The sequence below is a fragment of the Pistacia vera genome, unplaced genomic scaffold, assembly GCF_008641045.1.
Source record: "Pistacia vera cultivar Batoury unplaced genomic scaffold, PisVer_v2 Contig133, whole genome shotgun sequence".
NCBI lineage: Eukaryota > Viridiplantae > Streptophyta > Magnoliopsida > Sapindales > Anacardiaceae > Pistacia > Pistacia vera.
The window spans coordinates 1,318,325-1,332,183 of NW_022195391.1; positions in this window are offsets into that span (position 1 = coordinate 1,318,325).

The window sequence follows — 13,859 nt, forward strand, 5'->3', positions numbered from 1 at the left end:
GAACCTACAATAAGGCAATGTCGGATCCAGATTTCATTAAATGGCTTGACGCCATAAAATCTGAAATGGACTCCAGTACCAGAACCAAGTTTGAACTCTGGTGGATCCACCTGAAGGGGTAAAACCCATAGGGTGTAAATGGGTCATCAAAAGGAAGATTGACATGGACAGAAATGTGTGAAGCTATAAAGCACGGCTGGTCGCTAAAGGTTAAAGGTTTTAAGCAAAAATATGGCATAGACTATGATGAAACTTTTTCACCAGTTTCGATGCTAAAGTCCATTCGAATTATGCTTGCAATAACTACATATTACAACTATGAAATTTGGTAAATGGATGTCAAAATCGTTTTCCTGAATGGAAGCCTTGTAAAGGGTGTCTTCATTGTAGATTTATGGATCTCTTAAATGTTGCAAAATTTAAAATTTTAGATCCATAAACCCTAGCCCAAGATCCACATATTGATTTACATTGTTTTCATATGAATAAATATCGAGGAGTTATTAAATTCATACCAGCATTTGGAGGCTCTTTCAATGAATTTGGATTCGCGTCCACTCTAAGATAAGAGTGAACTCTTAGTATCCACATGAAGACAGGACGCCAATCTCTAAGGAGCTCAATGTGCTAGCCAAACCCAAATGGATCAAGTATGTAAGTGCAGAATTTTCCTTGGAAAAATTTTTCTCCTTCAACAATGGTGTCCACGGTTTTGGGAGAGTGAGAGAGCGAGTGCATGACCAGGGTTTTCTTTTAAGTGAATTATTTGTTTTGATTTTAATTGCACTTTCAAATAGTCCACAATCAAAAACCCTAATCTAATATGGAATTGGAATAAGCTAATTCCATATTTAGATTAGACATATTCCATTACCAAATCAAAGTAATTCCTACGTGGTATTTTAATTTCAAATTTAGATTTGATTTTATATTATCTTTACTAATATTAATATTAATTAATAATATAACACACACACACACACACACACACACACACACATAAATATATAATCTCACCTATTTTAATTTCCATGTGAAATTAAATATAGGCAATGACCTCAACAAATTTATTTATCCTATGAGATTATCAAATACCTTTTTCATCTTAAAAGACGAAAATAACCTTCTCACTTATTTATCCTTAATCTGTCTTCTATGTGTGTGACCCGAAGGCTCCTCATCATATCACCAGTGAGTAGTATCATGATTGACACCCAATCAATCATCTCATTAAACGTAGACCAAGATTGGCCTCTAGCAAGGCATCATGGCCACTCGATAGATTTAGATTCAGCAAAACAACTTACCTATCAATGATATGGTTACATGCAATCAAATCCTTTCATCATACATTATCTCATCAAGGCTAAGGTATAGAAGTAGTGTCAACCTTAGATATCCTTAACATCTCGGTATTCAATTATTGGACCAACGACCGAAATAGATAGGATTGAGCTACAACTCAATCCCACTAAGGCCACAGATTTAGTGTCGTTGCCATTAACTGAATTGCTCAGTGAGATAATTTCTCCCGTACCTGGGAGTGATGAATCCAATGTTAATCCACCATAGTTTTGGTACACTTCTCGATGTAGTCAATCACTATCGTTCTGATAGCTTTGAATAGAACTATGTTGGGCTAGTGTTTGATCCGTTTTGATTTAGTTTGAGTGAGTTAAAGATGATTTCCAATGGCCCACAACACACAAACAACCATAAACTTCAGATATCAAATACTACTCCACAATAACTCCACAAATCAGCAACACAATAATAACACCAAAGATGGAATTCGGCCAGCACAATCAACAACACAAAACATACATAAACAAACTTCAAACAATCACAAAAGTTAACACAATAGCCAATCTCGAGGCTTAAAGACAATGTTACCCTCCAAGAGTCTCAAACTTAAAGGCTGAGCCACCGATTTAGATCCACCACTAAGTTAGGCTAAAACTTGGATAAAGTATGGTGTATTTACGCTTTCAAGAGTCTTCAAGTTCATTAAACAATTTTGAACATTACAATAAAAATTTGGCCTTTATATAGCCCTTACAAAAGTTGCCCTAAACAAGTTTCAATCTAGTTCGTACACTTGGCAACAATTAAGCAAAATACAATCTAGGCCATACAAGTGGCCGTCAAGATTGTTTACAAGCCAAAATACAAAGAAACTATATTAGACAATACATAGGAAATATAAAAAGGCTATGCTAATAGGTCTTCAATTCAAGGCAACTTGGAATTTAGCAAAACATGTGACTTTCCCAAAGGGGAAAGGGATAAGGAGCTGCCCACAAATGTCATAACTTGTTTTTGCCAAATAGAAAGACTTGAGCCACCTACTAAAGTTGCTTTTAGACATGTTTTGTCTCACCATTAAACACTCCCATGTGCTTATGCTTGGATATCATTTGAGTTTTCCCATCCAAATTGACAACTTGGCTCCCAAGAGATCATATTACATCCAATGATGGATTTGAACTCAATATGATTAAAGTTTGCCCAAATGGATAAATTGGGCCATGTGGATCAATAAATTGAGGACTTGGGCGTGTGGACTCTTCATGGGCTTGTTTAGGCTTGTCTTCATCTTTCTTCTTTGACATAACTTGGCCCGAATGAGCCTTAGAACCATAAAGACCTCCTTTCATGGTTTCTTCTTGGACCAATTAAGAGTTAAGGGAATGGATTGGAGTTGGATTCACATCAGTGTCAAACTACACCAATTGGTACACAAGGCACTCCAATGATCTCAAGTCTAAGGATCACATGCACCATCATTCATTAGAAAACTTATTCCATAGACACTGGGGTTACCATCTATGTTGAATCCTCTAGTGGGTTTGTCAATGAACTCGCTTATGGCAAGTACCCACATGTTTCACCAAGTTGTCAGTAAACAATCTTGACAAGTGAGATCAGTCGCTACCTTTCAATAGGGTCGTTCAACACTATGATGGTCTTACCGTATTATCTATGTCCTCAGTCAGAATAATACTAAAGCTATGGACATTTCTAGAATAGCCATCATATGTGATCATAGGGTCCTCACTATCAAGATGTGAAATACTCAGTACCCTCATCATGGTTCTACCATTCTAAGGACATACATTACAACATATAATAAATATGAATTACATAATGTAGAAAAATCATTTTTATTGATTAGAAACATTATTACAAGAGTCAACATTACAAAATTGGATTGGCTCTAGGGCATCTACTCTAACATTCATGACACAACCCGATGGTTTCGTTCTTGATGAACAAGCGAATAAGATATGCAAGCTGCAGAGATCCATTTATGGACTCAAACAAGCTTCAAGGAGCTGGAACATTCGTTTTGATGAAGCCGTTAAAGAATTCGGATTTATCAAAAATGAAGACGAACCCTGTGTATATAAAAAGATTAGTGGGAGCGCGATAATATTCCTAGTGTTGTATGTCGATGACATACTTCTTGTAGGGAATATATACCGAACTTGCAATTGGTAAAGACTTGGTTATCCAAGTGCTTCTCCATGAAGGACTAAGGGGAAGTAGCCTATATCCTCGGCATTAAGATCTCTCATGATAGATCTAATAAGGCTAAGTCAGAGTACATATATTGACAAGGTGCTAAAGAGATTTAGCATGGAAGAATCCAAGAAATGATTTCTTCCAATGTCACATGGTATATATCACTAAGAACATGTGTCTGAAACACATGAAGAGAGAGAAAAAATGAGTAGAATCCCATATGCACTTGTTATTGGATATATCATGTACGTTATGTTATGTACTCAAATTGATGTATCATGTGCCTTGAGCATTTTTAGTAGATATCAATCAAATCCAGGTGATCAACACTGGACAACAGTCAATAATATCCTTAAGTACGTTGTAAAACCCCCCTCCAATTAGGTATCCTCTAAATATCCCTCAATGAGAATCCTGGGGACACATGTTTGGAGAACGAGTTGTATTTAGAAAACAAACCTGTTTAAGGATAATAATAATAATATCCGAAACATGCATATAAAATGTCATGTAGGATCCAAACATATAATTTCAAAATTTAAGAATTTATCCGTAAAATACACAATCGAAACATATTTATAGGTGGAAGATTCCAAAAGGTGTTTCACAAATATTTATCATTTACATTATTTACATCAAGATAAAAACATCGAGATGACAATAAATCATCTCCCCTCACATGTAGCCCCACTATCTCTAGCATCCTTCGCTTCTGGTCTACTTGCAAAGCAATCAACAATAAAGGGGTGAGCGCTAATCGCTTAGTAAGGAATGATCTGTTTCATTCTAAATGTGCTATTTGACCTTTATTTAAACATATTTGTTAACACATCACTTATCTTTTACATCTAGGGATACTTCCCCTTTTATTTTATTTTTTTTTCCCTTTCTATTTCATATGTCTTTCATCATTTTATCCCATGGCTATATAAACATCAATGCATACACATACAATTAAGTATGTAAAGATAGTACATGCACATTACATGTCATGATATAACATCTAATATCATCTAACATGAGTATAAATCATCTCACGATGTAAATAACATTATAACTCATGTAGTGCAACTAAATGCATATGAAGCATTTAATGTGTAGCAGATTGGACTTTTCTTAGCGTCTTAAGCACTTCATATCATCTAGCCTCAAATTTATCTAGAGCTCATATCATCGAGAGTCGTGCTTACGCATTACTTAACATCTAAAGCATATATTCATCTTTCCTCAACCGGTATACGAGGATATGCTTACGCGTTTCCCATCATGTCTATATGCATCTCTAACATCTTATGGCATGTAAATACATATTTTGGTGAGCTTAATACTTTTAATTCATCTATGGATTATCAATCCATTTACATTACCTCTTGCTCACATACATCATCTTAAAACATGTATTACATTTCATCTTCATGCCATTTCATAATGTTACTCATGCATTGACATCATGACCATGTATAACTTTCAAAGATCATCTAACTAATGGGTAAACCTTAGTACATGGCATAATTACAATAATACATTAATAATCAATTCATAATCATAAACATTGATCATGTTAAATATTAAACTTTAATAACTAGTTTACTTCAGGCCATTTTCCATCCATTTCTCAAATGAATTGGCTCTTGGAATAAAAATAAAATTATAGGTCCGTGTCTTAGCTTTCTAGTGCTTCAAGAATCATCTCATTTTGATTTTTATAACTCAACTTATGGTCAAAAAACTAAAGCAGGTTTAACAAAACCCCTAAGCTTACTAAATCCGAATTTTCATATTAACTATGTCACATCAATTCCTATTGACAATTAACCAATAGGTCAACTTATGGATCAAATAAACCTCCCCTCAATAGTCTTTAACATCTTAAAGGAAGTGTAAAATCTCATTCCCATAATCATCCATTATTGTTATAACATTGTAAGCTAATGCAAACAACACCTCAACACTTCTACTAGCAACCATTCAACACCATGTGGCCTCCAATACTACAAGTTTTGCCACAATCAGCATCCACACTTCATTTTCTTCAATCAAACATGACAACTCATAAACCATAAATAGCAATAACTTCATGTGTAATGAATTCAAGGCAATAAGTAGAATAAATGAGTTCAACTACACTTGCCATCAACTAATTCTATGCCTTAGAGCCTTAATTTAAGGTTTCATAAAAATCTACAAACCCTAGCATAAACCCTATAGTCATGGGAGGTTCTTCCTTACCTTTTTAAAGAATTCCTCCAACAATTCCTTTGCCTTCTTATACTCCTTAATCCTACATATATAACATTATACCTCAACAGCTACTTCAAATCTTCAAATCACATCAAAACTAAAGTTTTTAATCCTTACCTTAAACCCTTCAAATTGAAGATCCAAGGCTTCTATCTTGCTCTCCTTGAAAAAATAGGCAAAACTCCTTTAAAACTTAGAGAAAGAAAGCTTGTTTCATGGAAGATTTGAGATAAAATGGAAGAAATGCTCTCTCCCTTGGCTTGAATGAATTTCATCTCATTTATAGGAAAATATTTCATTTATTTTCCAAATTTATGCTATTGGCCCAATTATTTTAATTGTATAACTCATAAGTCCTTAATTCTTCATATAAGGGCATTTTGGTCATTTCACACTAGACATAATTGTTACTTAATTAATGCCATTAAATGCAATGAAGCCTACTCATCTTTGACCTTTTCAATGCTTATCCATAGGCAAAATGACCATTTCGCCCCTAATGCCTTTTTATAGATAATTGATTCATACCGTTCCAAATGAATCGACTATTTTGCCCTTAGTTAGATTCTATGCTTTTTAACATAAAATTAACATCTAAAGGACTATTTTGAGTTAGGAACATACCTTTGACATCTTGGGAATTACATACTTAAAGAGAACTAAGGATGCATTCTTGGTTTATGGAGGGGATGAAGAGCTCACTGTCAGAGGATGGAGTGATGCTAGTTTTCAGACTGATAAAAATGATTTTAAATTGCAGTCAGGATACATGTTTTGTCTCAACGAGGCTACTGAAGAAAATGTAGCAGACCTACTAACGAAAGCTCTATCGTAGCAGAAGCATGATAAACACTTAGCATCATCCAATGCTAAATACATGAATGATTGATGATAATCCTAGGATTATACTATTTTATCTATGCTTTTTGGCTAGATTTTGGATACTTTTTCTTAAGTTTGTGCCTGAATTTTAACTTAATTTCATATATTTTATATTTCAGGCCAAAACGTGCAGTTAGAGCAAACATTGAGCCGAATTGAATTTCTGGACCCCGAATCAAGCGAATTCCAGGAATCGGGAAAGTTCTAATGTGAATTCGAAGCACTATGAAGCTTGTTCCTAGTGGAGATCACTAAGAGTGAAGATTCAAGCAAAGAAGCAAGCGGAGGGTAGATTCGTAATTTCAGAATAGTTCAGAAAAGTTCGCCGCGGTGAAGTATATTCTCCGCCGTGGCGCGAAACTCTCGAGTCAAATATTGAAATAAAATCCAACTCGATGCCACGGCGAAGTTTATTCTTCGCCGTGGCGAAAACTGCAATTTACAGTTTATTAAAACAATGTGTTTTAATTGTATGGGATTAGTCTTAGGGTTAAGGGTCGACTATTTAAGAGCGACTTAGTTATTTTTTAAGGGAGTTCAACACTGTTTAGAGCAAAAGGAGAAAAATTGGAGATTGGAAGCCTTTGGGTTCATCAAATAAGGAAGATTCACTCTCTTTTCGTTATTTCATCATGTTGAACTCTGTGTTTACAACTTTTATTTTGATTTGCTTTAATTTTAGTATGAACTAACTCACTTTTGGGTTAGGGTTTTGATGTAATTGGGATTTTAATGTCTAATCAATAAATTGATGTTGCTTTCATATTCTATTGCTTGGGTTATGTATTTATTCTTGTTCTAATTGAAATTTAATTGTTGAGCTTGATGAGACTGAGAAGTGAATCATGCATTAGCCTCTTAGAGTAAATACCATTGATTGATTGAATGCTAGAGATAGGTTCGAAGATCCATGAAATCAAATTAGGATTCCACTTAGCTTAACGGACTTAGAACTATTAACCTTCATTTTGTTGGGTGCGGAAGTTTAATAGGGATAAGTAGGAAAACATAGCCTGAGAAGGTATGTTTTACAGGTTAGGGTGTCCGATTTATAATCCTTGCATGTGAACTTAGAAGCAACAAAAATTGTAGATTAATTCATAAATCCTAGTGAAGTCAAAACCCTAACCGCTTTGTCTTAATTGATATTTTTCTTGAATTGATATTGCTTTCATAGTTAGATTTTAAGTTACGTTGTGAGTTTTGTTTTAATTTTAGCTTAATTGTCTCCCGCAAATCCAACCATTTTTCGTTTGCTCCAACTTGATACAAATTAGTAAAATTAGTACTTGACACGCAATCCTCGTGGGAACAATACTCTACTCATCATTCTATTACTTGTTGCGACTAGTGCACCTGCTACACATTGCATGTTGTAAAATCAATGCATCAATTGACTATAGTGCAAGTGGGAGATTGTTAGTATAGGTGCCCTACAATCAATCCAATTGTAATAATTGACTCTTTGTAAAAACATGTTGATATCAATAAAAGGATTTTCAACTATATCATTAAGTTTATATACATTTAGATATATGCTCGTAGAATGGTAGAATCATGACGAGGTTATCAAGTGCTTTAAATCTTGATGGTAAGAACCATATGATCACATAAAATGGTCATTCTATAATTGTTCCCAGCCCCAGTATTATCTGAAGTAAGGGCATAAATAATACAGTAAGGCTATAATAGCGTTGAATGACCCTATCAAAAGATAGCAACATACCTTACATATTGAAGTTGTTTGGTGACAACTTGGTGCAACGCATGGGTGCTTGCATTTGGTATGTTCATTGAACAGACCCACCAAAGGATTCCATATAGATGGTAACCCCAATGTCTATGGAATATATCTTCTATTGGATGGTGGTGCATGTGATCCTTTAACTTGAGATCACCAGAGCACCAAGTAGGCGATCAATTCCAATTCTAAGTCGTTAGTTTGATTACCGAATACGAACATATCAAGGTAACACATTTGAAGTTGACATTATTTCTATACTTCAAACCTTGATTAGGTAATAGTTGATAAAATGATTAGATTGCATGGTAACAATACTATTGGTAGGAAATTGTATTGCTGAATTCGAATCTATCGGGTGGCTATGATGTCTTGTTAAAGGCCAATCTTGGTCTGTGATTAATGGGATAATTAATTGAATGTTAATCGCGATACTATTTACTACAGATATGATGAGGAACCTGTAGGTTACACAAATAGAAGACAAAATAAGAATTAAATAAGCAAGAAGAGTAGTTTTCATCTTTTGAGATGAAAGGGTATTTTGGTAATCCCACGGTGTGATTAAATCTATTGTGGTTGTTGCCTAAATTTAATTTCATGTAGAAATTAAATTAGTGAGATGATATACTTAAATATATGTGTATATTTAAAATGTAATATTATTATTTAATATTAATATATTTAATATATATTAATTTTAAGAAAATAATAATATTAAATAAAATATCTAAATTGCCTTGTTTGGTCGTGGGGTTATATTATTCTAAAGGAATAAGTAGATTGTTATTCCTATTAGGATTAGGGTTTTATTTAAGTTGCTCTATATAAGTCAACTTAAAATTTTAAAACATAACACATTCATTCACTTAAAAGAAAAAACCCTAGCCACCCTTTCTCTCTCTCACAAAAACGTGAGCCCCCTTTTGAGTGTGAATTTTTGTTTCAAAAATTCAGCTCTAAATTCTTATACTCCTTGATTAATCTAGCAAATTAATCAATTGAGAAAATCCCCTGTCTTCATGTGGATCCGTTTGTGCATTCCTGATTTAGAGTGAAAGCGAATCAATTCAATCAAAGAGAATGAGCCTCCAATCCAAGGTACAATCATAATCCCATGTATGTATATTTGTTTAGAATAGTTATGAACTTCAATCTATGATTCGGGATTATGGGAGTTAAACAAAATTTTTGTTTATTATTCCTCAATTTGTTCAATTAAAACCCTACAGTGGATCCACCCGAAGGGATAAAACCCATAGGGTGTAAATGGGTCTTAAAGAAGAAGACTGACAAGGATGGTAACGTGCAGACCTATAAAGCACGGCTGATTGCTACAGGTTTCAAACAAAAGCATACATTGACTATGATGAAACATTTACTACAATCGCGATGTTAAAGTTCAACCAAATTATGTTAGCGATTGTTGCATACCATGACTATGAGATTTGGCAGATGGATGTCAAAACTACTTTCCTAAACGGAAACCTTGCAAAGGACGTCTATATGACGCAACCTGATGGTTTCGTTCTTGATGGATGAATAGAAAAGGTATGCAAATTGTAGAGATCCATTTGTGGACTCAAGCAAACATCAAGGAGTTGAAACATCTGTTTTGATGAAGCCGTTAAGGAATTCAAATTCATCAAGAACGAAGACGAGCCTTGTGTATACAAAAAATCTAATGGGAGCGTAGTGGCATTACTAGTATTATATCTCGATGACATACTAGTCATTGGGAATGACATACCAAACTTGCAAACAGTAAAGACTTGGTTATCCAAGTGTTTCTCCATGAATGACTTAGGAGAAGTACCTTACATCCTCGGTGTAAACATCTATTGTGATAGATCTCTTAGGTTGCTTGGCCTTAGTCGGAGTATGTATATAGGCAAAGTACTGAAAAGATTCAATATGGAAGAATCCAAAAAGGGATTTCTTCTAATGTCACATGGCGTATATCTCTCAAAGAATATGTGTCCTAGGACACAAGAAGAGAGAGATAAGATAAGGATGATTTCGTATGCCTCGACAATAGGATATATCATGTATGCTATATTATGTAATCGGACTAATGTCTTATGTGCCTTGAGCATTTGTAGTAGATATCAATCAGATCCAAGTGAACAACATTGGACGGCTGTCAAGAATATCCTTAAGTACCTGAAAAGGACTAAGGATGCATTCTTGGTTTATAAAGGGGAAGATGAGCTAACTATAAGAGGATACAGTGATGCTAGTTGCCAGACTGACAAGAATGATTTTCAATTGTAGTTAGGGTATGTGTTCTGTCTAAATGGGGCTTAGTGAGTTGGAAAAGTTCAAAACAAAGCACTGTGGCAGATTCTACAATGGAAGCTGAGTACATAGCATTATCTAATGTGGCCAAAGAAGCGATTTGGATCAAGAAGTTCATTTCAGAACTTGAAGTACTTCCAAGCATTGTTGACCAGTTGAGCTTTATTGTGACGATAATGGCGCCATTGCTCAAGCTAAGGAACCACAGTCTCACCAAAACTCCAAACATATACTCAGGTGATACCATCTAATCAAAAAGATTATTCAAATGGGTGATGTGCAAATTTGCAGAGTACCTATTGATGACAATGTAGCAGACCCACTAACAAAAGGTCTATCGTAGTAGAAGCATGATAAGCACTTAGCATTATTTGGTATTAAATACATGAACGATTGGCTATAGTGCAAGTGGGAGATTGTTAGGATAGGTGCATTAGAGCCAATAATATTAGACTCTTATAATATTATATTGAATATCAATAAAGGCATAAATTATATATCACATCATTCATTTATATATATGTGTGTGTGTGTGTGTGTGTGTGTGTGTGTCCTTAGAAGGGTTGAACCGTGACAAGGGAATTAAGTGTTTTAAATCTTAATTGTGAAAACCCTATGATCACATATGGTGGCCATTCTAGAACTGTTCGTAGCCCCAGTATTAATCTGACCAAGGACACAGATTATACAGTAAGGTTATCATAGCATTAAACAACCCTATTGAAAGGTAGTGACAGTTCTCACATGTCAAGGTTGTTAGACGACAACCTGGTACAATGCATGGGTGCTTGTTAATGACAAGTTCACTAGACTAACACACCAAAGGATTCCATATAGATGGCAACCCTAGTGTCTATGGAATATATCCTCTAACGGATGGTGGTGTATGTGATCCTTGGACTTGAGATCACCAGAGCACCATGTGTAATTATTGGTGTTATTTGACACTAGCCTAACACATTCCTATTTATGGTTATCAGTACGGTAGTCGTTGGTTGCATCGAGAAGTACACTATGGCTATGGTGGATCAATAAATGATTCATCATTCTTGAGTACAATAGAAATTATCTTGCCGAGTTATTCAGTTAGTAACTATGACCACAAAATATGTGGCCACAGTGGAATTGAGTTAGTGCTCAAATCCAATTTTATATGGTTGTTGATTCAATAACCGAATACAAACGTATCAAGACAAATAGATTGAAGATGACACTACTTCTGTACTTCAAATCTTGATGAGATAAATGATGATAAAGGATTTGAATTGCATGGTAATCATACTATTGAAATGTGTCAACTTCGATGAATCTTTATTTGTTGGATAATCATGATGCCTTTTTCCTTTATTGGAATATACTTATTCCAATATCCACTCATTGCCTATTTGGTATTTTATTTTAATTATTATTATTATTATTTTCCATATATATGATCTCACATATTTTAATTCCAATATGAAATTAAATATAGGCAAAAACCTCAACGAATTTAATCGCACTGTGAGATTACCAAAAATACTCTTTCGTCCTAAAAGATGAAATTACCCCTTTCATTTATTAATTCTTAAACTGTCTCCTAAGTGTGTGGCCCCCAAGCTTCTTATTATATCAGCAGTGGGTAATATCACAATTAATGCCCTATTAATTGTCTTACTACAAAGACCAAGATTGGCCTTTAAAAAGGCATCATGGCCATTCGATAGATTCAGATTTAGCAACATAGCTTCCTATCAACGTTATAGTTACCATGCAATTCAATCATTTCATCATCTATTATCTCATCAAGGTTTGAAGCACAGAAATAGTGTCAGCTTCAAGTATGAATCACCTTGACATATTCATATTCGGTTTATCGGACTAACGACCAAACGAGCAACAACTTGATTCCACTGTGGCCACAGATTTAAGGTCGTTGTCTTTTGTTGAATATCTCACCGAAATCATTTCTCCTATACCCAGAAGTGATGAATCTTTTATCGACCCACCATAGCCATGGTGGACTTCTCAATATAGTTAATCACTACCATATTTATAACCCTAAATAGGATTACATTTGGCTAGCGTCAAACTACACCAATTTTTACACATGGTGCTCTGGTGATCTCAAGTCTAAGGATCACATGCACCACCATTCATTAGAGGATGTATTCCATAGACACTAAGGTTACCATCTATATGGAATCCTCTATATGGGCCAGTCCAGTGAACTTGTGAGTAACAAGCACTCGTGCGTCGCACCAAGTTGTCACCAAATAACTTTGACATGCAAGATGTGTCACTACCTTTTGGTAGGGTCGTTCAACGCTATGGTAGCCTTATTGTATTATCTATGCCCTAGGTCAGAATAATACTAGAGCTATGGAAGTTTCTATAATGATTACCATATGTGCTCATAGGGATCTCACAATCAAGAATTATAACCAGTTGATTCTCTTATCACGGTTCCACCACTCTAGGGACATATATTATTACATATAGAATTCGATTTACATAATATAAATAATGTCTTTTATTAATAGAATTACAAAATACATAGAGTCAATTTACAATATACAATTGGCTCTAGGGCACCTACTCTAACATTTTTAAGATTTTTCATAGTGCACAAGGTTGCAAAATGGAAAGAAGTGGCCAGAAATTTTATGCCAAGGCGGGACTATTTTTGTGTCGCGGTGCAGTTTCTAAATTTGATGCTGGGGAGTTTTTCTGCCAAAACATGCTGCACAAAAATAGGCATAACTTGAGCTACACAACTTCGATTGACTTGATTCTAGTGGAATTTTAAAGCTAAGATATAGCGCTACAACTTTCATGTTTTGATTGTGATCCATTTAGACTTGGAAGATGGTTAAAAATTGATCCAAAAGTTACATAAGTGCATGGAAGACAAGCATATGTTTTATTATGTGTTTTTAATTGAAGTGTGACTTGTTATCATAATGAGCCTTTCTACTATAAATAAAGGTCCTTAGCAATATTTTAGGGAAGCTAGGGTTTATAATATCAATTAAAATTAGGAGAGGGTTTTCAGGGAAGAGGAGGAGACTCTTCTTAGGGTTTGTAATCAAGTCTTTGATCTTCATGCTTTTGGGGGAAGTTGAAGTTTGCTTTCTTGCAAATTATGTGTAACTAAACTGTCCACTAGGGATCCAATGTAGCCTAATTTTAAGGC